This window comes from Saccopteryx bilineata, chromosome 10 (assembly GCF_036850765.1).
Source record: "Saccopteryx bilineata isolate mSacBil1 chromosome 10, mSacBil1_pri_phased_curated, whole genome shotgun sequence".
In the NCBI taxonomy this organism is placed as follows: domain Eukaryota; kingdom Metazoa; phylum Chordata; class Mammalia; order Chiroptera; family Emballonuridae; genus Saccopteryx; species Saccopteryx bilineata.
Genome location: NC_089499.1, coordinates 73,990,937 through 74,014,818, shown reverse-complemented (window position 1 = coordinate 74,014,818; position 23,882 = coordinate 73,990,937).

Below are 23,882 nucleotides of genomic sequence, written 5' to 3'. Positions count from 1 at the left end.
CTTTCTACTTGATTTTAGCATCCAAGAAAAATATGGATGCTTCGATGGAAAACGTTTCCCTGCCTATGGGAAACTACTCCAGTTAGCTGATTCTAGCCTCATCTTGTTCTGGTGTCATTTCACATCCCTCTGTAAGATGCAAGTTCCTGACAGACATGCACCACCTTTAGTAGACCCTCAATTTTCTTTTCTTTATTTATTTAGTTTTATTTATTTTATTTTTAATTTTTTTAATTTAATTTCTTGTGTTTACATAGATTCTAGTGTTGCCCCGAATGCAACCTCCCCTCCCCTGTATTCTCCTCAACAGCTCCCTTGCCCCTCTCCCAACATTACCCTCCCTCCTTCCCTTCAGGTTTATCCCATCCTATCATCTCCTTTCCCTCTGTCCTCTTTTCCTCTGGTCCCTTTGATCTCTCCTCTGTCTCAATTACATTCCTCAGTTCACATTGTTTCTTGGATTCCTCAAATGAGTGAGGTCATATGATATTTTTCTTTCTCTGCCTGGTTTATTTCACTTAACATAAAAGTTTCCAGGTCCATCCATGTTGTTGCAAAAGGTAATATTTCCTTCTTTTCCATGGCCCCATTGTGTATATGTACCACAGCTTTTTAATCTACTCGTCCACTGACGGACACTTGGGCTGTTTCCAGAGCTAGGCTACTGTGAACAATGCTGTCATAAACATGAGGGTGCATTTCTTTTTTGAATCAGTAATATGGTGTTCTTGGGATATATTCCTAAAAGTGAGATGGCTGAGTCAAACAGCAGTTCCATTTTTAATTTTTTGAGTAATCTCCATGGTTCTCCACAGTGGCTGCACCAGTCTGCATTCCCACCAGCAGTGCAGGAGGGTTCCCTTTTCTCCATATCTTCGCTGGCACTTATTCTGTTATTTATTTATTTATTTATTTATTCATTTTAATTAATTTTTTAGGGTGACATCAATAAATCAGGGTACATATAATCAAAGAAAATATGTCCAGGTTATCTTGTCAATCAATTATGTTGCATACCCATCACCCAAAGTCAGATTGTCCTCCGTCACCTTCTATCTAGTTTTCTTTGTGCCCCTTCCCCTTCCCCTTTTCCTCTCCCTCCCCCACCCCACACTCTTATCAATGTCTCTTAGTCTCTTATGTCCAACCTACATATGGAATAATACAGTTCTTGGTTTTTTCTGATTTACTTATTTCACTTCGTATAATGTTATCAAGATCACACCATTTTGTTGTAAATGATCCAATGTACTCGTTTCTTATGGCTGAGTAGTATTCCATAGTGTATATGTGCCACATCTTCTTTATCCAGTCTTCTATTGAAGGGCTTTTTGGTTGTTTCCATGTCTTGGCCACTGTGAACAATGCTGCAATGAACATGGGGCTGCATGTGTCTTTATGTATCAATGTTTCTGAGTTTTGGGGGTATGTAACCAGTAGAGGGATTGCTGGGTCATAAGGTAGTTCTATTTTCAGTTTTTTGAGGAACCACCATATTTTCTTCCATAATGATTGTACTACTTTACATTCCCACCAACAGTGTATGAGGGTTCCTTTTTCTCCACAGCCTCTCCAACATTTGCTATTACCCGTCTTGTTGATAATAGCTAATCGAACAGGTGTGAGGTGGTATCTCATTGCAGTTTTGATTTGCATTTCTCTAATAACTACTGAAGATAAACATCTTTTCATATATCTGTTGGCCATTTGTATTTCTTCCTGAGAGAAGTGTCTGTTCATGTACTCTTCCCATTTTTAATTGGATTGTTTGTTGTTGAGTTTTATGAGTTCTTTGTATATTTTGGATATTAGGCCCTTATCTGAGCTGTTGTTTGAAAATATCATTTCCCATTTAGTTGGCTGTCTGTTTATTTTGTTGTCAGTTTCTCTTGCTGAGCAAAAACTTCTTAGTCTGATGTAGTCCCATTCATTTATTTTTGCCTTCACTTCCCTTGCCTTTGGAGTCAAATTCATAAAATGCTCTTTAAAACCAAAGTCCATGAGTTTAGAACCTATGTCTTCTTCTATGTACTTTATTGTTTCAGGTCTTATATTTAGGACTTTGATCCATTTTGAATAAATTTTAGTACAAGGGGACAAACTGTAGTCGAGTTTCATACTTTTGCATGTGGCTGTCCAGTTTTCCCAGCACCATTTGTTGAAGAGGCTTTCTTTTCTCCATTGTGTGTTGTTGGCCCCTTTATCAAAAATTATTAGATCATATATATGTGGTTTTATTTCTGGACTTTCTATTCTGTTCCATTGGTCTGAGTGTCTATTTTTCTGCCAATACCATGCTGTTTTGATTGCTGTGGCCCTATAATAGAGTTTGAAGTCAGGTATTGTAATGCCTCCAGCTTCGTTCTTTTTCTTTAGGATTGCTTTGGCTATTCAGGGTTTTTTATACTTCCATATAAATCTGATGATTTTTTGTTCCATTTCTTTAAAAAATGTCATTGGAATTTTGATAGGAATTGCATTAAATTTGTATATTGCTTTGGGTAATATGGCCATCTTGATTATATCTATTCTTCCTATCCAAGAACAAGGAATATTCTTCCATCTCATTGTACCTTTTTTGATTTCTCTTAACAATGGTTTGTAGTTTTCATTATATAAGTCCTTTACATTCTTTGTTATGTTTATTCCTAGGTATTTTGTTGTTGTTGTTGCAATCATGAAGGGGACTAATTTTTTGAGTTCGTTCTCAAATATTTCATTGTTGGCATATATCAATAGAAAAGCTATGGACTTTTGTATGTTAATTTTGTATCCTGTGACCTTACTGTATTGGCTTATTGTTTCTAGTAGTCTTTCTGTAGATTCTTTGGGGTTTTCGATGTATAGGATCATATCATCTGCAAAAACTGATACCTTTACTTCTTCTTTTTTGATATAGATGCCTTTTATTTCTTTGTCTAGTCTGATTACTCTGGCTAGAACCTCTAGCATCACATTAAATAAGAGTGGAGAGAGTAGACAACCCTGTCTTGTTCTTGATTTAAAGGGGAAAGCCTTCAGTTTTGTGCCAACATTTAATATGATGTTAGCTGATGGTTTATCATATATGGCCTTTATCATGTTGAGATATTTTCCTTCTATACCCATTTTGTTCAGAGTCTTAAACATAAAATTGTGTTGTATTTTATCAAAAGCCTTTTCTGTATCTATTGATAAGATCATGTGGTTTTTGTTCTTTGTTTTGTTGATATGGTGTATTACGTTAACTGTTTTACATATGTTGAACCATCCTTGAGATTCTGGGATGAATCCCATTTGATCGTGATGTATTATTTTTTAAATATGTTGTTGTATTCGATTTGCTAGTATTTTGTTTAGTATTTTAGCATCTGTATTCATTAGAGATATTGGTCTGTAGTTTTCTTTTTTTTGTGCCATCCTTGCCTGGTTTTGGTATGAGGGTTATGTTGGCCTCATAAAATGTGTTTGGAAGTATTGCTTCTTCTTCAATTTTTTGGAAGACTTTGAGTAGAATAGGAACCAAGTCTTCTTTGAATGTTTGATAAAATTTGCTAGTACAACTGTCTGGGCCTCGACTTTTATTTTTGGGGAGGTTTTTAATAGTTTTTTCTATTTCTTACCTACTAACTGGTCTGTTTAGGCTTTCTGCTTTTTCTTGACTCAGTCTAGGAAGGTTGTATTGTTCTAGGAATTTATCCATTTCTTCTAGATTGTTGAATTTAGTGGCATAAAGTTTTTCATAGTATTCTACAATAATTCTTTGTATATCTATGATGTCCGTGGTGATTTCTCCTCTTTCATTTTGGATTTTGTTTATATGAGTTCTTTTTCTTCTTTCCTGGTAAGTCTTGCCAAGAGTTTGTCAATTTTGTTGATCTTTTCAAAGAACCAGCTCCTTGTTCTATTAATTTTTTGTATACTTTTTCTGTTCTCTATTTCATTTATTTCTGCTCTGATTTTTATTATCTTCTTTCTTTGGCTGGTTTTGGGTTGTCTTTGTTCTTCTTTTCCAGTTCCTTAAGGTGTGAAGTTAAGTGGTTCACTTGGGCTCTCTCGTTTCTTCATATAGGCCTGAAGTGATATGAACTTCCCTCTTATCACTGCTTTTGCTGCATCCCATAGATTCTGATATGTCGTATTGTCATTTTCATTAGTCTGTATATATCTTTTGATCTCTGCGATTATTTCTTCTTTGACCCATTCATTTTTTAAAAGTATGTTGTTTAGTTTCCACATTTTTGTGGGGTTTTTTCCCTCTTTTTTGCAGTTGAATTCTAGTTTCAAGGCTTTATGATCAGAAAATATGCTTGGTACAACTTTGATTTTTCTGAATTTGCTGATGTTGTTTTTGTGGCCCAACATATGGTCAATTCTTGAGAATGATCCATGTACACTGAAGAAAAATGTATACTCTGTCACTTTGGGATGAAATGTCCTGTAGATGTCTATCATATCCAGGTGCTCTATTGTTTTGTTTAAGGCCAATATATCTTCATTGATTCTCTGTTTGGATGACCGATCTAGAGCCGTCAGCATTGTATTGAGGTCTCCAAGTATGATTGTATTTTTGTCAGTTTTTGTTTTAAGGTCAATAAGTAGCTGTCTTATATATTTTGGTGCTCCTTGGTTTGGTGCATATATATTAAGAATTTGTTATGTCTTCTTGATTCAGTGTCCCCTTAATCATTATGAAATGACCATTTTTGTCTCTGAGTCTTTTTGTTGTCTTGTAGTCAGCATTATCAGATATGAGTATTGCTATGCCTGCTTTTTTTTTTTGGATGTTATTTGCTTGGAGTATTGTTTTCCAGCCTTTCACTTTGAATTTGTTTTTATCCTTGTTGCTTAGATGAGTTTCTTATAGGCAGCATACAGTTGAATTTTCTATTTTAATCCATTCTGCTACTCTGTCTTTTTATTGGTGAGATTAATCCATTTACATTTAGTGTAATTATTGACACTTTTGAGTTCCCTACTGCCATTTTATAAATTGCTTTCTGTTAGTTTTGTGTCTTGATTCTTCTCTTTAGTTTTTTTATCTTTTGTTTTTGTTTGGTTGTATTCCATACATCTTTCCTCTGTTGCTATCTTTTTTAAATCATGTGCTTCTGTGGTGGTTTTTTCAATGGTGGTTACCATTAAATAATGAAAAGCGTTCCTACCCTGTTCATTTTAGTGCACTAACTTGTGAGTACTTTTGCCCTCCATTGTCCTTTGCTACCGTTAATCTCCGTCCTCCCCCCCACCTTTTTTTTGTTGTCACAGTTTAAATTTGGTTTTATTTTGTTCTTGGTGGAGCTTTTTAATTGTGGTTTTGTTTTGTATTGTTCTTTGTATCTGGTTGGAAAACCCCCTTTAGTAATTCCTGGAGTGTGTGTTTTCTGATGATAAATTCCCTCATCTTTTCTGTATCTGTGAAAGTTTTTTTTTTCCTTCGTATTAGAAGGATAGCTTTGATGGGTATAGTACTCATGGCTGAAAGTTCTTCTCTTTCAGGACTTTAAATATTGGGGTCCACTCTCTTCTAGGTTGTAGAGTTTCTGTTGAGAAATCTGATGATAATCTAATGGGCCTTCCTTTATATGTTGTATTCTTCTTTTCCCTGGCTGCCTTGAGAATTTTTTCTTTGTCATTGGTTTGTGCCAATTTCATTATGATGTGCCTTGGAGTAGGTTTGTTGGGGTTAAGAAAACTCAGATTTCTGTTTGCTTCTTGAATTTGAGGCTTTAGTTCTTTCCACAGGCTTAGGAAGTTCTCATCTATTATTTGTTTGAATATGTTCTCAATTCCATTTTCTCTCTCTTCTCCCTCTGATATACCTATTATTCTTATGTTATTCTTTTTGATGGAGTCAGACAATTCCTGTAGGGCTTTCTCATTTTTTTTTTTAAATTTTTTGAGTCTGTTTCTTCTTCTCTCTGTTGTGCCTCAAGTTGCTTGTCTTCTATTTCACTAATCCCACCTTCTATCTGACCTGTTCTATTAGCTAAGCTTGTTACCTCGTTTTTCAGGTTGTGAATGGAGTTTTTCATCTCTGTTTTATTTGTTATTATAGTTTCAGTTTCCTTGGTAATATATTCTTTGTGTTCATTGAGTTGTTTTCTGAGATCCCGAAATTGCCTTTCTGTGTTTTCTTGTATATCTCTGAGTATTTTTAGGATTTGTATTTTAAATTCTCTGTCATTTAGCTCCAAGGTTTCCAACATATTAAATTTTTTCTCCATAGATTTTTCCTCATCTGTCTGTGCTACTTCTCTGTCTTTTGTATCCATGATATTCGATTTCTTTTTCCTTAATGGCATCTGAGGGTGGTTTTGTTGATAGTGTTAATGAGAATTAATAAAGAATAAAAAGTTAAAAAAATAAAAATAAAAAATAAAAAAGAATAAATAAAAAAATTATTATCCCCCTCCTCTTTTTCCTCTCCTCTCCGCTCCCCTCCTTCTTGAGAAAATCTTGTGGTGAACTGTGAATTATATTGTGCTAAATAGAACAAAAAGTACCTATAATGGAGGGCCTGAGTTGGGGAGAAGTGATAAAGGGGCAAAAAAGGGGGTATGGACCTACAAAATGTAAAAAAGTAAAAAACTTTGGGTCAAGAATAAAATGATTTGCTTTTAGGTAGTGGTTGACTAAGAGATATGATGAGAGGAATAAGAGGGAAATAGGAAAAAGGGCGAAAAAATTTAAAATTACTATTGTATTTAGTGGAGCAAGAACTAGATAAAATGGAGAGCCAGGGGTGGAAGCACTGCTAGTGAGTTAAAAAAGCGAAGTAAAAAACCCCCAAAGTGCCACAAAGAAAAATTTGAGTCCCAGATAAAGTAATTTGTTCATGATTGAGGATTCAATGAGAGGAAAAGTAAAGGAGAAAAGAAGAAACTAATATAGAGGGAGAAAAAAAAAGAAAGAGGAAAACACAAAAATAAGAGAAGAGAATAAAAGGAGAGAGAGAGAGAGTTAATGGTTTTGGAGTGCAACCCTCATAGAGAGAAAGGAAGAAGAAAGAAAAGATAATGGGAGACGTAACACTTATGGGTAGTGTAGTTCAAGGAGAGGAGAGAGTAAGACCGGCAGAGAATTAAACCAAATTGGAAGAGGAAGAAAATAATCAAGACAAGAAGATAAGAGAAACAAACGAGCAAATATAAGATGGGATAGGTTATAAAGTCTGTGGATTATTCTTGATTTTTAGAGGTTATCTTCTTGCTTTTTCTTTTCTCTCCCTCTTCCTGGTCGGTGACTCTGTACCCCGGGTTCTGCCCATGTGGCACGCTTAGGTAGAGGTTTGCAGTTGATAAGTCTCTATGGCGATGTCATATATTGGGCTTCAGTCTCATTGGCAGTCGAGGCTCATTAGCATTTGCAGACTCCACCAATGAGAGAGTCCATATTCCCGGAGCCTCTCTCCTAGTCTTTCCTTCCTGAATTAGTAGCCTGATCATCCAGCTATGGGGTTGCTGCTGCTTCTGCCTGGAGAGTAAGAGGCTCAAAGAGCTGGCAAATCCCCACTCTATTCCCACTCAGTGCAGGGCTCTGGGTAAGGCTCAATCAGTCAGAGCCGCTAGTATAATCAGGCAGGGCTTTGGCCCACACAAAGACCTCTGACTCTGCCCCTCTGTCCGGGAACATGGGCGCCCACTCCCGGGGGAATCTCTCGTCCACTATCTGCACTCGCCAACCAGGAGATCAGGCCGGCCGCCTCTCACTCCGAGTGAGGCGCCCCACCTGCATGGAAAAGTTCCAGCATAGGAAATTTCACTCCCACTCACTGCCGCGCGCTGCTTCTCGGGGCACAAGGGGAACCTCAAGACTCTGGTTTCAGCCCACAGAAAGGCCTCTGACTCTGCCCCTCTGTTCGGGAACACAGGTGTCCACTCCTGGGGCTCTAGGAGGAATCTCTCGCCCACTATCTACGCTCGCCGACCAGGAGATCAGGCCGGCCGCCTCTCACTCCGATTGAGGCACTCTGCCCGCACAGAAAAGTTTGAGTGTAGGGAATTTTGCTCCCACTCACTCCCCACATGCTGCTTCTCGGGGCGCAGGGGCAACCCTGAGACTCCAGTTTTGGCCCACAGAAAGCCTCTGACCCTGCCCCTCTGTCCAGTAACATGGGTGCCCACTCCCAGGGCTCTAGGAGGAATCTCTCACCCACTATCTGTGCTCGCCGACCAGGAGATCAGGGCGGATGGCTGTCCCAAGTGCCTTTCTTTGTCTGGTTTTGGCACGAGTGTTAGCTTGTGTTGACTGGGTTGCCACAAGCACAGTTTTTCCTCGGCTTGGATGTCCGTGCCACAGCCTGGTTCGGACATTTATGCCGTAGTTTGGTTCTATTCACACCCTATGCCCGCCTTATTTCCTCTACTCTCAGTCCCAGTGAAAGCAGCCCTTATTTAGGTTAGTGAAGAAGGCAGAGTGTTTCTTCCTCCTTATTTCCTTCGGGGTTGATTATATATTTAGTCAATACCTTCACTCAATAATACCTTCGTGTTTAGTGTGGAACTTCTGGAGGCTCCAAGGATACATTTTTCTGTCTCTGGTTTAAGATCTTGTTGAATTTTGGGGGAGATTTATTGGTATTGCTCCTTACGGCGCCATTTCTCTGAATTCATCTGCCCACTGTCCATGTTGTTTTGTTAATGAGCGCCATTCTGACTGGTGTGAGGCGATATCTCATTGTGGTTTTAATTTGTATTTCTCTAATGATTAGTGATGTTGAACTTTTTTTCATCTGTCTATTGGCCATCTGTATGTCATCTTTGGAGAAGTGTCTATTCATTTATTTTGCCCATTTTTTGATTGGATTGTTTGTCTTCCTGGCATTGAATTTTACAAGTTCTTTATCAATATCGGTTATTAACCCCTTATCAGATGTATTGTTGAATATGTTCTCCCATTGTGTGGTTTGTCATTTTATTCTGTTCATCTTGAATATAGCTGTATAAAGGATTTTTAGTTTGATATAGTCCCATTTGTATATCCTGTCTTTTATTTTATGGCCCGTGGAGATAAATCAGCAAATATATTGCTGCGAGAGATGTTGGTGAGCTTACTGCCTGTTTTCTTCTAAGATGCTAATGGTTTCACGACTTCTCTTTAAGTCTTTTATCCATTTTGAGTTTATTTTTGTGAATAGTGTTAGTTGGTGGTCTAGTTTCAGTTTTTTGCAGGTAGCTGTCAATTTTCCCAACACCATTTGTTGTCTTAACTCCATTGTATGCTCTTAACTTCTTTGTCAAATATCAATTATCCATAAAGGTGTGGGTTTATTTCTGGGTTCTCTGTTCTGTTCCATTGATCTGTATGCCTGTTCTTATGCCAGTACCAAGCTGTTTTGAGTACAATGGCCTTGTAGTATAATTTGATATCAGGAAGTGTGATAACTCCCACTTCATTCGTCTTTTTTAAGATTGCTGAGGCTATTCGTGTTTTTTTTTGGTTCTGTATAAATTTTTGGAATATGTGTTCTGTATCTTTGAAGTATGCCATTGGTATTTTAATAGGAATTGCATTGAATTAATAGATTGCTTTGGGTAATATAGACATTTTAATGATGTTTATTCTTTCTACCCATGAACATGGTATATGCTTCCACTTGTTTGTATCTTCCTTGATTTCTTTTATCAGTGTTTTATAACTTTCCGGGTATAAGTCTTTAATCTCCTTGGTTCAATTTACTCATAAGTACTTTTTGTTGTTGTTGTTGCAATAGTGAAGGGGATTGTTTTCTTAATTTCTTTTTTTTATGGTTCATTGTTGATGTATAAAAATGCCTCTGATTTCTGAGTATTATTTTATATCCAGCCACCTTGCTGAATTCATTTATCAGGACCAGTAGTTTTTTGACTGAGACTTTAGGGTTTTTTATATATAGTGTCATATCATCTGCAAATAATGATAGTTTTACTTCTTTTTTTCCAATTTGGATGTATTTTATTTCTTCTTCTTATCTGATTACTGTGGCTAGGACTTCCAGAACTCTGTTAAATAAGAATGGTGAAAGTGGGCACCCTTGCCTTGTTCCTGATCTTAAGGGGATTGCTTTTCATTTTTGCCCATTGATTATTATGCTGGCTGTGATTTTGTCATAGGTGGCCTTTATCATGTTGAGATGTTGCCTTTATTCCAACTTTGCTGAGAGTTTAGATCATGAATGGGTGCTGGATTTTATCAATTGCTTTTTCTGCATCTATTAAAATTACCATGTGTTTTTTTTTCTTCTTTCTGTTTATGTGATGAATCACATTGATTGATTTAGGAATATTGTACCATCCTTGCCTCCCCAGAATAAATCCCACTTGATCATGATGTATGATTTTTTTCTTTATTCCTGGATCCTGTTTGCTAATTTTTTTTTTTTTTGAGAATTTTAGCACTTAAATTCATCAGGGATATATTTGCCAATAATTTTCTTTCTTTGTGTTGTCTTTGCCTAGTTTTGGAATCAGAATTATGGTCGCCTCATAAAAGGAGCTTGGAAGTCTTCCTTCCTCTTGAATTTTTTAAAATAGCTTGAGAAGGATAAGAGTTAGCTGTCTTTGAATAATTGGTAAAATTCACCTCTGAAGCCACCTGGCCCAGGAGTTTGTTGAGAGTTTTTCGATAACTGTTTCGAATTCATTTGTTGTAATTGGTCTGTTTGGGTTTTCTGATTTTTCCAGATTGATTTTTGAAAGATAATATGTTTCAAGGAATTTGTCCATTTCACCTAGGTTGTCTAATTTTTTAGCATACAGTTCTTCATACTATTTTCTTACAATATTTTGTATTTCTGTTGTGTCAGTTATTTCTCCACTCTGATTTTTTTTTTTTTTTTTGTATCTTTCTGAAGCTGGAATCGGGGAGAGACAGTCAGACAGACTCTCGCATGCGCCCAACCGGGATCCACCCGGCATGCCCACTAGGGGGCGACGCTCTGCCCACCAGGGGGCGATGCTCTGCCCCTCCGGGGCATCGCTCTGTTGCGACCAGAGCCACTCTAGGGCCTGGGGCAGAGGCCACGGAGCCATCCCCAGCGCCCGGGCCATCTTTGCTCCAATGGAGCCTCGGCTGCGGGAGGGGAAGAGAAAGACAGAGAGGAAGGAGAGGGGGAGGGGTGGAGAAGCAGATGGGCGCTTCTCCTGTGTGCCCTGGCCGGGAATCGAACCCGGGACTTCTGCACGCCAGGCCAACGCTCCACCACTGAGCCAACCAGCCAGGGCTCTCCACTCTGATTTTTAATTTTATTTATTTGAGTTCTCTCTCTCTCTCTCTTTTTTTTTTTAGTGAGTTAGGTTAAAGTTCATCGATTTTATTTTTCCTTTCAAAGAACCAGCTCTTGGTTTCATTTATCCTCTGTATTGTTTCTTTAGCCTCTATGTCATTTATTTCCTCTCTGATCTTTATTATTTTCTTCTTTTTACTACCTCTGGGCTTTACTTGCTGTTATTTTTCTTGCTTTTTTAGATGCAGGGTTAAATTGTTTATTTGTGCTTTCTTTAGTTTCTTAAAGTATGCCTGCAGTACTAGGAACTTCCCTCTCAGTACTGCTTTTGTTGTGTCCCATAAATTTTGAGTTGTTGTATGCTCATTATCATTCATTTATAGGAATTTTTAAAATTTCTGTTTTAACCCATTTGTTATTTAATAGCATGCTATTTAGTTTCCATGTGTTTGAGTATTTTTCAATTATTCTGTTGTGGTTTATTTCTAGTTTTATGCCATTGTGATCAGAGAATGTGCTTGATATGATTTCAGTCTTCTTAAATTTGTTGGACCACTTTTGTACCCTAATATGGGGTCTATTTTAAAGAATGTATAATAAGCACTTGAAAAGAATGTATATTCTGCTTTTCTAGGATGTAGGGTTCTGAAGATATATATTAAATCTAGTTGATCCAGTGTGTTCTTTAAGGCTGCTGTTTGTTAATTTTCTTTCCTGAGGATCTATCTAGTGATGTTAGTTGGGTATTGAAATCCCCTACTATTATAGTATTACTGTTGATCTAGCCCTTTATATCCATCAAAGTCTGCTTTATATATTTAGGTGCTCCTATAGTAGGTGTGTAGATATTTATAACAGTTATATCTTCCTGTTGGATTGCTCCCTTTATCATTATGTAGTGACCTTCTTTATCTATTACTATAGCCTTTGTTATAATGTCCATTTTTTCTGATATAAGTATTGCTACCCCAGCTTTTTTTTCATTTCTACTTGCATGAAATGTTTTTTTCCATCCTTTTACCTTCAACCTATGTGCATCTTTTGTTTTAAGGTGTGTCTCTTGTAGACAGCATATGTATGGGTCCTGTTTTCTTATTTATGCAGCTACCCTATGTCTTTTGATGGGATCATTTAATCCATTCTCATTTAAGGTTATTATTGATATGTAGTTGTTTATTGCCATTTTATTCTTTAAAGCTGTATCCTTTTTTGCTATATTCTTTTCCTACTTTGATCTGTTTACCCCATGTCCCTTAACATTTCCTGCAGCATTGGTTTGGTTGTAATGAATTCCTTGAGTTATTTTGCTGGGTAACTTTTTATTTCTTTTTCATTTTAAATGATAGCCTTGCTGGATTAAGTAGTCTTGGTTGTAGTTTCTTGTTCTGCATTACTTTGAATATTTCTTGCCATTCCCTTCTGGCTTCAAGTGTTTCTGTTGAGAAGTCTGATGTCATCCTTATGGGGGCTTCTTTGTAGGTGATAGCCTTTTTTTCTCTCACAGCTTTTAATATTTTCTCATTATCACTTAGCTTTGGTATTTTAATTATGATGTGTCTTGGTGTAGGTTTCTTTGGGTTTCTTTTTAGTGGAGTTCTCTATGCTTCTTGAATTTGTGAGAGTTTCTCCTGCATTAATTTAGGGAAGTTTTCAGCTATGATATGATTGAATAAAGCCTCTATCCCTTGTTCTTTCTCTTCTTTTTCAGGAATCCCTATCATGTGGATGTTATTTCTCTTTATGTTGTCACAGAGCTCTCTAAGAGTTTCCTCAGACTTTTTGAGTCTTTTTTCCTTCTTTTCTGCTTTCACACTTTCATTCCAGTTGTCCTCCAACTCGCTGATTCAATCCTCAGCTCTATCCATCCTGTTTTTAATTCCTTTCATTGTGTTCTTCATTTCTGATATTGTATTTGTCATCTCCGACTGATTCTTTTTTAATATTTTAATATCCTTTTATATACTTGCTATTTCTTTATTTAGGTGTTCGTGATGACCATCCATTGTTGTTCTAAGTTCTCTAAGCATCCTTACAATCATTATTTTAAACTCCGCATCTGGAAGTTTGATTATTTCCTTATCACTCAATTCATCTCCTGAAGGTCTCTCTTGTGGTTTCATTTGGATTGCACTTCTTTGTCTTCTCATTGTGTCTGGGTATCTGGGTGTTTTCTTTGTAGAGCTGATTGAGTCTAGGCTTGGTGTTGTCTGCCTCCAGTTTTTACTTGTGTTGTTTCTAGGTCTTCTTGGGGTGGCATCAGCTATTATTTGTAATCCACTTTAGGATTTGGGCCACTTTGAAGTCTTGATTTGTTTGTTTTCTTAACAGGTGATTGTCTTGTTTGCTGATCTCAGCAGGAGGCTTATTTGAAACTGTATCCAGGAATGTGGGGGCTGTGACCTGAGGTTCTGAATTCCTCTTCTGCCAGTTAATTTCTCTGGGGGTGGGTTGCTTTCTCAGCTTCAGTAGGGGAGGTGTATCTCAGATCTCCATGGAGACCTGAGTTACTGCCCCTCCTCCCCACTTCTTGTTTTCATCTGTGTCTTGTTGCGCTGATTGGAGCTGGAGAGATGTCTATATCTCTGTGACCTGGAAGTACTTTTGTATTTTGCTTTGTGGAAGGATCAGCCCCTCCCCCAGTTATGGCCACCTCCAGCACTGAGTGAGTCAGCTTTTTATGTCATCACCTATATTCCTCTCCCCCTCACCATTTGTGTGTCTCTCTCTCTCCTTTCTTTTTGGAAGACAAGCGGGCCCTTTCAACTCAGCTTGTTCCCTGGTCGCCAGGCAAGTGGTTGTGAGCAATATTTACTGCTCTTTTCCTTGGAGTGAGAATCCAGCCTCACCCTCCCATTCCTGTAAGCAGGGGAGATTCAGGCGCTCGCTACCAGGTTTGTTGTGGCTTCTTCTTTGCTCTTTGGTTTTTGAAAGCTGATCTTGTAGTCCATATTTGGTTTTTCATGCTGATTGTTCATAAATTAGTTTATAATCTAGTTCGGTGGTGTGAGCTGGGAATCTGTGCATCTGCCTACTCTGCTGCCATCTTCTGGTCCTGATTTGATTATTTAATCCATTTACATTTAAGGTTATTATGGATATGCAGTTATTTATTGCCATTTTATTCTTTAAAGCTATATTTCTCTTTTGCTATATTCTTTTCCTTTTTTGTTCTGTTTACAACAGGCCCATTAATATTTCTTACAGCATCGGTTTGGTTTTAATGAATTTCTTGAGTTTTATTTATTTTTTTGTCTGGGGAGCTTTTTATTTCTCCTTCAATTTTAAATGATAATGCTGGATAAAGAAGTCTTGGTTGTAGGCTCTTGTTCTGTATTACTTTGAATATTTCTGTCATTCCCATCTGGCCTCAAGTGTTTCTGTTGAGAAGTCAGATGTCATCCTTATGGGGGCTCCTTTGTAGGTGATAGCCTTTTTTTTTCTCTAGCAGCTTTTAATATTTTCTCTTTAAATCTTAGCTTTGGTATTTTAATTATTATGTGTCTTGGTGTAGATTTTTTAGGGTGTCTCTTTAACAGAGTTTCTGTGCTTCTTAAACTTGTGTGACTTTTTCATGCATCAATTTAGGGAAGTTTTCAGCTATGATTTCATTGAGCAAGGTCTCTATCCCTTATTCTTTCTCTTCTTCTTCAGGAACCCCTATGATGTAGATGTTGTTTCTCTTTAGGTTGTCACAGAGCTCTCTTAGAGTTTCCTCAGATTTTTTGAGCCTCTTTTCCTTTTGGTGCTCTGCTTCCGTGTTTTTGTTTATCTTGTCTTCTAAATTGCTGATTCGATCCTCTGCTTCATTTCTGATATTATATTTGTCATTTCTAAATGGTTCTTCTTTATTATTTCAGTGTCCTTTTTGATGCTTTTTATCTATTTAATTATGTGCTTATTGTGTCCATCCATTGTTGTTCTAAGATCTTTCTGCATTCTAATAATCATTATTTTAAACTCTGCATCCAGTAGTTTGCTTATTTCCATCTCATTCAATTAATTTTCTGGGGGTTTCTCTTGATTCATTTGGATTGCATTTTGTCTTCCCATTTTGTCTGTGTATATCCTCCTTGTTTGGGTGTGTTGTTCATAGAGCTGGCTAAGTCTATGGTTGGATTTGTCTGCCTTCAATTTTCAGTTGTGTTATTTTTAGGTCTTCTTGGGTTGGCATCAGCTGTTGTTTATGAAGCCTGGTATTTTTAGCTGGTTAAAAACATTATATTTTAATTCACCTATTATTATATTTTAAATAAAAATTCCAATTTCCACAATTTGAGGGGAAACTGTCAAATTTTAAATTTCACTTTTCGGGTGTCCAAGATGGCAATGGAGTAGGTGGATGTTCCAATTGCCATCTCCCAGTACCACACTGGAGTTATAACTAAATTTAAGAGCAATCAACTTGAAAAACAAGCTTAATACTAAATGAACAGGAGTCTATAACCAATGAGTCATAGAAGAAGCCATATAGAGACTGGTAAGAAGGGTGAGACCCAAAAAGGCTGTCCTAATTCCCAGGAATGAGCAGTTACTGAGGGTTTGAAGGGACTCTCAGCTGTGGGGACATTTTTTCCTGAGAGGTGTTGGTCCTAGGATCCAGAACAGGTGCCCCAGCCTAGGGCACCAGAAACTATAAGAGGTGCCCACATAGCATTTGGCAAACCTTTAACCAGACTCATCAAGAAAAGAAGAAAGAAGACCCAATTAAATAAAATTAGAAACAAGAGAGGAGAAGTAACAACTGACATCACAGAAATGCAAAGGATTATAAGAAAATACTTTGAAGATCTAATCTCAAAAAATTGAACAACCTGGGTGAAATGGGGAAATTCCTAGAAAGATACAATCTTGCAAAACTGAATCTGAAAGAATCAGAAAACCTGAGCAGACTGATTACAACAAATGAAATGGAAACAATTATCAAACACTCTCAGTAAACAAGTCCTGGACCAGATGGCTTCACAGGAAAATTTTACCAAACATTTTTTTTGTATTTTTCTGAAGTGAGAAGTGGGGAGGCAGACAGAGACTCCCACATGTGCCCAACTGGGATCCACCTGGCATGCCCACCAGGTAATGATGCTCTGCCCATCTGGGGTGTTGCTCTGCTGTGACTAGAGCCATCCTCAATGCCTGAGGTGCAGACCAGGGAGCCATCCTCAACACCCAGGCCAACTTTGCTTCAATGGAAACTTGGTTGTAGGAGGTGAAGAGAGAGATATAAAGAAAGGAGAGGGAATTGAACCCTGAAAGGGAATCAAACCCAGGACTTTCATACGCCAGACCAATGCTCTATCACTGAGCCACCTGTCCAGGGCTACCAAACATTTAAAGAGGAACTAACATCTATCCTTCTCATTCTATTCCAAAAAATTCAAGAAAATAACTTTCAAGCTCATTTTGTGAGGCAAGCATTATCCTAATTTCAAAACCAAGTAAAGACATTACAAAGAGAACAAGCTATATGCCAATATCCCGATAAACATAGATGCTAAAATTTTCAACAATATATTAACAAACCATGTCCAGCAATATATTAAAAAGATCATGTATCATGATCAAGTGGGATTTATTTCAGGAGACAAGGCCGGTACAATATTTGCAAATAAATAAATGTGATTCATCACACAAACAAAATGAAGGATAGAAATTACATAATCATATCAATAGATACAGAAAAAGCATTTCATAAAATTCAACACCCACTTATGATCAAAACTCTCAGCAAAGTGGTAATACAGAGAATATACCTCAACATGATAAAAGCCATATATGACAAACCAACAGTCAACATCATACTCAATGGGCAAAAATTAAAATCCCCTTAAGATCAAGTACAAGACAGGGGTGTCTCCTTTCACCACTCTTATTCAACATAGTCTTGAAAATCCCAGCCACAGCATTCAGAGAAGGAGAAATAAAAGGCATCCATATTAGGAAAGAACCCCTCAAAACTGTCATTATTTGCTAATGACATGATACTATAAATAGAAAACACTAAAGTTTCATCCAAAAAACTACTAGACCTGATAAATGAATTCAGAAAAGTGGCAGGATATAAAATTAATATTCAGAAATTGGTGGCATTTTTATACATCAATAATGAACAGTCAAAAAGAGAAATTAAGGAAACAGTCCCATGTACTATTGAAACAAACAAAAAAATAAAGTACCTTGGAATAAACTTAAACAAGGCAGTAAAAGAATTGTACTCAGAAAATTATAAGACATTGAAAAAAAATTTTGGAAAATACAAACAAGTGGAAGCATATACCATGTTCATGGATAATAAAAATTAACATTATTAGATGTCCATACTACTCAATGAAATCTATAGATTCAATGCAATTCCTCTTAAAATGCCAATGGCATTCTTCACAGATCTAGAACAAATATCTCAAAAATTTGAATGGCACTAAAAACAAAAAAAGAACCTAAATAGCCTCAGCAATCTTGGAAATGAAGAACAAATTGGGAGGTATCCCACTTATTGATATCAATTATACTACAAAGCTATTGTAATAAAAACAGTCTGGTACAGGCATAAGAACATGCACAGATCAATGGAACATAACAGAGCTCCCAGAAATAAACTTAACTAATATTTGATGAAGGAGGCAAAAGTATACAATGGAGTAAAGGCAGTCTCTTTAATAAGTAGTGTTGGGAAAATAGGACAAGTACATACACAAGTACAAAAATAAACTCAAAATAGATAAAAGACTTAAATGTAAGTCGTGAAACCATAAAACTCTTAGAAGAAAACATAGGCAGTAGACTCTCAGACATCTCTCAAAGCAATATTTTTGCTGTTATATCTCCTCAGGCAAGTGAAGCTAAGGACAAAATAAACAAGTGGAACTATATCAAACTAAAAAGCTTTTGCACAGCAAAAGACACCCTTAACAAAATAAAAAGACAACCCATTCTATGGAAGAACATGTTAGCTGATACATCTGATAAGGGGTTAATAACCAAAATTTATAAAGATCTTATAAAGCTCAAAACCAGGAAGGTAAACAAGACAATTTAAAAGTGGGCAAAGGTCCTAAATAGATACTTCTCCAAATGGGACATACAGATAGCCAATAGGCATATAAAAAATGTTCAACATTACTAACCATTAAAGAAATGCAAATTAAAACCACAATGAGATACCACCTCACATCTGTCAGAATAGCTCTCATTAACAAATCAATAAACAATAAAATACTGGCAAGGATGTGGAAAAAAGGGAACTCTCCTGCACTGTTGGTGGGAATGCCCACTAATGCAGCCACTGTGGAAAACAATATGACGTTGCCTCAAAAATTAAAAATGACAGTGCCTTATGACCCAGCCATTTCACTTTTAGAAATATATCCTAAGACTCCCAAAATAGTAATTCAAAAGAAAATATGCACCACATGTTCACTGCAGCATTGTTTATAATAGCCAAGATCTGGAAATAGCCCAAGTGTCCATCAGTGGATGAGTGGATTAAAAAGCAATTGTACATTTACACAATGGAATACTATACAGCCATGAAAAATAAGGAAAGCTTACCTTTTGCGATGGCATGTATGGACCTGGAGATTAATATGCTAAGTGAAATAAGCCAGGCAGAGAAAGACAAATACCATATAATCTCACTTGTATGTGGAATCTAATGGACACAATAAACTGAGGAACAAAACAGAAACAAAGGCACAAGGAACAGATGGACAGCTGTCAGAGGGAAGGAAGAAGAGGGGATGGGATCAAAGATGGTGAAGGGATTAGCCAAATTATATATATGTAACACAGAGATACAGACAATAGGGTAGCAATTCCCAGAGGGAAATGGAGAATCGAAGTAGGGGAAGGGTAGAAGGGATGAAACGGGTGGAAAGAGACTTTGCCTGGGGCATGGGGAGCACAAGGTGGTGGGTAGAAGTTGTTATATTGAAATGGACACTTGTAACCATGTCAACACAACAAATTAAAATAAAAAAATAAATCTTACTTTCAAACCAAAGTTTTTTTTCTTTTTTATTAGTGTATAATGAAGGGATACAAAATGCATAATTCTATCTCTAAAATATTTGTCAATAATTGACTTTTTATCTTTCAATTTATTTTTATTTTTTATTTATTTAATATTAATTTCAAAATTTAAGACCCATTCATTTTTTATTTTGGAAATAATTTTTTTTTTTAAGATTTTTAAAATTCACTTTTAGAGAGAGAGGAAAGAGATAGCGAGAACAGGGGGAGCAGGAAGCACCAACTCCCATATGTGCCTTGACCAGGCATTTTTGATTGAGTAACAGGAAATGTTCAATTATGAATATATACATTTTTCAGCATTGGCACGAACCCATGATTACTAAGCCAGACATATAGAAATATTATTGCTTTAATTCAAATAGTTAAAAAAAAAAAAAAGGCCCTGGTTTCCAGTGGGCAAAGACACAGCACTCTAAAACTGCCTAAAGGAGTAGGAAAATGTAGGAAAGTGGAAATATAAATCATATTCTGATATTTTTCTATGTGACATTATTATGAAATACCAAGTTATACAAATATAGCTTTGATACAAAATTTAATGTTTATTTGAATCAATTTGGACTTGTAACCTGTTTATATAAAAAGCTTCTTGAAATTGTTATTTAAAATAAGAAGTGTTTTGGTTTTACAAATAGTGTTTTAAATCAACTCTGAATATACTGTTCCAAAATAATTTGAGATGTGACAATCATGATCTCCCAATGTTTCTTAATGCCACATCTCCCACTTCCAAGAGCTAGTCCTTGTTGCATAGGCTAAAGAGACAGGTTTTTGGATGTTCTGCAGCTATTTACTGAGTTTCCACTGAGGTAGACGCTGGGGATATCATGTCTTAGAACACACAAATGTCAGCACACAGCACAGCGTGGTGACTAAGGACTCAATTCTGAGTCAGAGAAAGATAGCTCGAATTCTGGTTAAGCCATGTGTTAGCTGGGAACACGTTGGTCATCTGGCTCAACCTATCTGAGGCTGTGTTCTCATCTAAAAAACAGGTTTAGAGAGTATTTGTTATCTGTTTGTTGAGAAGATGCTGGTAAAAAGCACTGAGCTTGGAGCTTGCTATTTATTTTTAAAATTGCTCAATAACGCTTAACTATATTACTGTAATGACCATGGGGTTGTTTCTACAGTCCAGAAAAGACCTGTTTTAGGGAAATGGAGGCTGTTTTTCTACATCTGTGGGAGAATTTAACAAGCAGAGGCTGAGTAAATGATACTCCTTAGCATAATGTGTATGAGCATACGAGATGGAGCCGGCTGTCACAAGACAGCCTGGGGTGTTGTTGGTTCTGCTCTTCAATGTTCTTTAACTTCTGACGGCCAACTGGATGCTCAATCCAGCAGCTGGACAAGCTTCTCTAAGTTGCACTGTTCACATATTTTCCTTAGACATGGGTAGGGTTATAAAACAAATCCTTCAATTTGCACACACATTCAGAGTTGCTTTCTAACTGGACTTTAGAAAATAAATTTATTTTTTATAGCTAGCTAGCTGGTGACAGAATTGTAAATGCTTTTGAGGAAAAAACAAATTATATGGTAAATAGCACTTATTTAAAAAACAATACATATTTCTTATAGAAAACATAAAAAACTAAAAACTCACCTCTAATCTCAATAACTAGAGGTGTGTGTGTGTGTGTGTGTGTGTGTGTGTGTGTGTACACATATGGAGTGTTTCAACAAAATTTTCTTATTTTATTTAATACTCTATCGGGATCACTAAGTGTTACTTGACTAGAGCAGAAGTCTTTCCATGAAGGGCCAGATTGTAAGATGTTAGGCTTTGTGGGCATTCAGTCTCTGCCACTGTAGTGAAAAGCAGTCTCAGACAAGCTATAAATGAGTGAATGGGGCCAATTTCACCTGCTGTGCCCTTGATTCCTCCCCCAACCTCAACTTGCTACTTTTGTGCCTGAAAGAAGCTTAGCAGTAGTTACAACAGATTATTCAATATAATTATACGACAGTGTCACCGAAAGTTGTATTTTGCATCTCTTGCAGCGATATATTTGCTGATTTATCTCCACGGGCAAGGGAAATAAAAGACAGGATAAACAAATGGGACTATATCAAGCTAAAAAACTTTTGCACAGCCAAAGACAATAAGAACAGAATAAAAAGACAAACTACACAATGGGAGAACATATTTGACAGTATGTCTAATAAGGGGTTAATAACCAAAATTTATAAAGAACTTGTAAATCTCAACACCAGAAAGACAAACAATCCAATCAAAAAATGGGCAAAAGAAATGAATAGACACTTCTCCAAAGAGGATATACAGATGGCCAATAGGCATATGAAAAAATGCTCAACATCATTAATCATTAGAGAAATGCAAATTAAAACCACAATGAGATATCATCTCACACCAGTCAGAATGGCGCTCATCAACAAAACAACACAGAATAAGTGCTGGTGAGGATGTGAAGAAAAGAGAACCCTCCTGCATTGCTGGTGGGAATGCAGACAGGTGTAGCCTCTGTGGAAAACAGTATGGAGATTCCTCAAAAAATTGAAAATCGAACTGCCTTTTGACCCAGCCATCCCACTTTTAGGAATATACCCCAAGGACACCATAGAATGGTTCCAGAAGGAGAAATGCACCCCCATGTTTATAGCAGCATTGTTCACAATAGCGAAGATCTGGAAACAACCCAAGTGTCCGTCAGAGGACGAGTGGATTAAAAAGCTTTGGTACATATATACTATGGAATACTACTCAGCCATAAGAAATGATGACATCGGATCATTTACAATAACATGGATGGACCTTGATAATATTATACGGAGTGAAATAAGTAAATCAGAAAAAAACCAAGAACTATATGAACCCATGCATAGATGGGACATAAAAATGAGACTCAGAGACATGGACAAGAATGTGATGGTAACAGGGAGTGGGGTGGAGGGGTGGGGAGGGGGCGAGGAAGGAGAGGGAGGGAGTGGGGGGAGGGTAGGGGCACAAAGAAAACCAGATAGAAGGTGACGGAAGATGATTTGACTTTGAGTGAGGGGTATGCAGCATAATCAAAGGTCACAATAATTTGGAGATGTTTTCTTGGAACATATGTACCCTGATTTATCAATGTCACTGCATTAAAATTAATAAAAATAACATTAAAAAAGTTGTATTTTGTTGTAATAGGGAAAAAGTATGATTTTTGAATGCTCTACACCTTGGAGGTTTCTTAAAGGGTTGTCTTATTAGTGCATATTTGGGGAAATTAGATACAAACAAACAGCAACAAACAGACATTAAAGAAAAAGTTTTCTGGAGGTCAATTTAAAAAATGCAAGAACTCTGACACTGCCCATAATTAAGTATGCGCTTGTTCCACCACCATAATTCCTGAAATTCCTAGTGTTGTTTTGGGAGCAGCATTCCCCTGCAATGTAGGAAAATGCTGCCTGTTACTCCTGGCTGGGAGGAGTCTTCCTGTTGTATTATATAAATGGTGTGAGTTTAAGCCTCCGTTGCACCTGCTACCAGATCAGTATCTTTCTCAAATAAGCATATCATTTATTACTAGGTTGTTCTAATGGGGAGAGAGCACAGAGGCCTGGTTATAGGTTGTGCTCCATGGGAAACAGATTCTGGGACGAATACTAGCATTTAGGAGGTTCATTAGGAAGTGCTGTTAGGATCGGATCAGTACCTGTGGGTGGCAGAGGGCCAGAGGCAGGATGGGGCAGTGGGAGATGTTGGGCTGTGCTACATCCTCAGCAAAAGCCTCAGATGATCCTATGGGAAGCTCCAAACCTGGGGTCACCATGCAGCATTGTTCTGAGTCAGAAAGAAGGGTCCCAGCCTCTATCCACTGGTGTTGACGAGGCTTTGGCTGAGGTGGCCCCTCAGTAGTCTTCCCAAAGGGGGCCAACGACTAAGGGCTGCCTTCTGGCATCGCTGTCAGCCTTTATGAGACTGATTCTTCATTCCTGCAATGAATGGGTATATCAAGGTATTTACCATCTCATGGGTTAAGTCCAGATGAGAAGTTTTCCCACATCAATGCTCTGTCTTACTTTGAAAAATCAATGTAGTGAAGTTTGTGGAGCAGTGTGCCATTTTAACTCTGGTTTAATTAAGCCATTTGGTTTAATAATTTTATGGTCATCCAAGACTATTAAGACCAGCAAACCCTGTATCTGCAAGGTCCTGCCAAGCGCCTGTTAAGTTAGAGACAAAAACAAATACAAGACACAGATTGGGTCTTGTCCTTGGGAGCTTACAGCTTCTTTGGGAAGTGCAGGAATATGAATTACTACCTGAAATGGTGCCAATATTGGAGATGATGTAGAAATTCGTGGTCTTAAGAAACCATGGTTCACCTGACCCATATGCATGCAGAAGAATTTCTATTTTAAGTCTCTGTTATTTATAAGTTTATTAGTAAATGGTATTAATAACAATCATGGCTTAACTTATGCTGCAGGGAACCCTGGAGTCGTAAACAGAATGTAGATGTGTGTTGGCATCTTGAAAATTGACATTATGGTTATGCTTGATTATTTCTAATAGACACTTAGTCATCAGAAATCCCTTGTGCAAGCTAATTCAGCTCTCAGCACTGTGATCTATAACCTACTTTTGGATGTCACTCTTTTCTTCTCTTGATGATTGTATGTATTTTACCAACATATTATAATACAGAGCAGATAT